This window comes from Halyomorpha halys, unplaced genomic scaffold, assembly GCF_000696795.3.
Source record: "Halyomorpha halys isolate HHAL.00 unplaced genomic scaffold, Hhal_1.1 Scaffold1391.1, whole genome shotgun sequence".
In the NCBI taxonomy this organism is placed as follows: domain Eukaryota; kingdom Metazoa; phylum Arthropoda; class Insecta; order Hemiptera; family Pentatomidae; genus Halyomorpha; species Halyomorpha halys.
The window spans coordinates 111,025-113,530 of record NW_027115008.1 but is presented as its reverse complement, the minus strand read 5'-3'; the positions used below and the strand labels follow the sequence as shown (position 1 = coordinate 113,530).

Genomic DNA, 2,506 nt, shown 5'->3' with positions numbered 1-2,506 from the left:
CACTTATGTTTTTGTTTTCCTTTTGTAACTATGTGTTTGTATCTTTTTTAGCCCTGAAGAAGCCCTGCAACGTGGGGCGAAACGTTGGCTCATTAAAATAGTATATTTCTTCTTTTTGAGTTTTTCTTGACCGCACCCGGACCATATTCCTTTCATCTAAAGTATATTAAATTTCCTACAAAATTGGTGATAAACTCTTTTTTTCTAACCCACATGCTTTCGGGTAAAAACTTTGATAGCACTTTTTTGTATCTTTAAAGCATTGCCAATGAAGAAACAAGAGTTTGCCAGTCAGATTATACTACCAGCAAAAATGGCGGCTGTACCGAAGACGCGAAAATTTAATTTTCATTCAATAGTTTACGCCATTATTGTATGCAAATACTTCACTCTTATTGTATTTGAAAAGAAGTTCATCATTATTTATTATGATGTAAGTAATTTATAAATTTTAATTGGGGAATGTTATATCCCTAACTGTGAGTAAATAAAGTACCTACTTTTTACTTTCACCAACAGCTTTTATAGTATACTTTAAGCAAAAAAGAAATGCCCTCGTTTGTGCAGTCATTACCATATAAAAAACAGAAACTACTAACTCAAGAATATCTTGCTAGCACCAAAAGTGAAAACTGGGACCCCCGTCTTCGGATAGGCCATACTCGACTCATCCACTGTCATCTCATGAAGGAGAGAGGATGCACCGATGTGTCGCTGCTGCTGCTGAAGCGATCTCGTTGTTGGGAACATTCTTACAGGGTTGCTTTGGAGTCACAGCGATTCTCTTCATGTGTACAGGAAATTATCAGAGAAGACTCTCAGCAGTAATAAATTTGTGAAGTGTAAATTGTAATTGTTAATATGTAATGGTAATTGTGATTATAAATTTTTCACTTTGTAATTTCAACTGTATGAACATGCCAATTGTAATCTAATTTGTAAATCAAGTATAAATGGCCCGAGTGGTCGAAACACTTAAATAAATAAAAAAAAAAATAAGAATTTCCTGAGCCTTTGTTCCAATATCTTTTTTACTTTTTATAAAAATAACTAACAATAGGCATGTGGAGCTATAATTTTCACATTGAGTTGAAACATTATTCGGAAAATAACACTATTGAGATATGTCATTACACAGAGAAAGTTATGTTTTTATTTGTCATTTGAATTGTGTTCCTACGCATAGAGACTTTGATTAATTCTTCACCATGATTACTATATACTTAATCTGTAGTTGTTCGTATTATCCAGGTGATCGCCTCAGCGACTACATATCTCGTCATCTTGATCCAGTTCGATTACACCGGGAACGGCGGACAGAGAGCTGTGGCCAACCTTACAACACCAATCCCACTCTTCACAGCAACTTAGTCATCAAATCCATTGGCATTATTAGTGAATATGATTTTTAATCCGGTCACTAAAATTTAATGATTACACAATTTAGTGAGTAATGAGTGAACAAATACACATATTTTTTCTGATATATTGCAATGATTATATTTTAATGTGTGCTTGCTCTGCCTCATCAGTCTTACCATACTCAGCTACTAATCCTTTAGACCAGGTAACACTAGGCTGATTATTACCTTGAAGGAAGGAGTATAATGGAAATTACTGGAAATAAATCAGATAGTTCAGAACACGCAACCTTCGACCTTTATTACCAGCCCATCATCACTACAACATAATGTAATAACAAAAAAGAATAATTTAACAAAAAAAAATATAATATGTTTAGTGTGGTGTTAGGTCAGGTTTCAACATGTAACCGATCTTTTTCTCTTTGTTTCTGTTAAAAATTTGAACATAGAGTATGATTTTAATACCAAAAACTAATTCTTGACCCTTTTGGTCATTTTAATGTTTGTCTGCCAATTTACATCTGTAACCACCCGTAAAATGTTCATGTTGATATAATAAAATAAAGCTTGTTTTTTTTTTCATGTATTTGGTATTTATGTAATCTCCTCAGGCAAAAGTGGAGTATGATCTATTAAGTTTATTGTATTTCATGAACATATTGATGACTTACTTCATAGCAGTTCTCAGTACATTTGCACTAACTTTACAAACAATACTATTAAAGGTTCTCTTTTTTAGGCAAATTACATCATTTACAATTATTTTTTGACTGAAAATATTTAGAATTTATAGCTAAATCTGTTTTGTCAAAAAAGTAATTGAAAAGTTGTAATTTTTTTATAAAAGAGAGAACTTTTAATAATATATTTCATAACGTTATTGGAAATGTACTTACCATTGGAAAGTAAGCCATAGATGTATAACTTGATGACAGTGAAATACTTAAAACTATAAAAAATGAGTTTGTAGGAAGATTGTCCAGGTGAGTTTATGAAAGATACAAAATAGTAAAAATAAAAATTATTTATTAGTATAGTATAGCCCACTTTGCAAGGCTCCATCAGAACTAAGAGTGAACAAGATATAAATATTGTAAAATATGACAAAACAATAAGAATATAAAAAATGAAAACCGCAGTAA

At 31.6% G+C, this 2,506-nt stretch overlaps 1 non-coding gene across 1 annotated transcript in view; it reads left to right on the top strand.

Annotated features, from left to right (window-relative positions):
- LOC106689544 (uncharacterized) overlaps positions 1-1,465 on the top strand; it is a 5,062-nt gene extending 3,597 nt beyond the window's left edge. Inside the window, exon 3 of the transcript XR_010844726.1 lies at positions 1,252-1,465. This is a non-coding gene — a transcript (uncharacterized protein). The remainder of the gene's footprint in view (positions 1-1,251) is intronic.
- Positions 1,466-2,506: the final 1,041 nt, after the last annotated feature.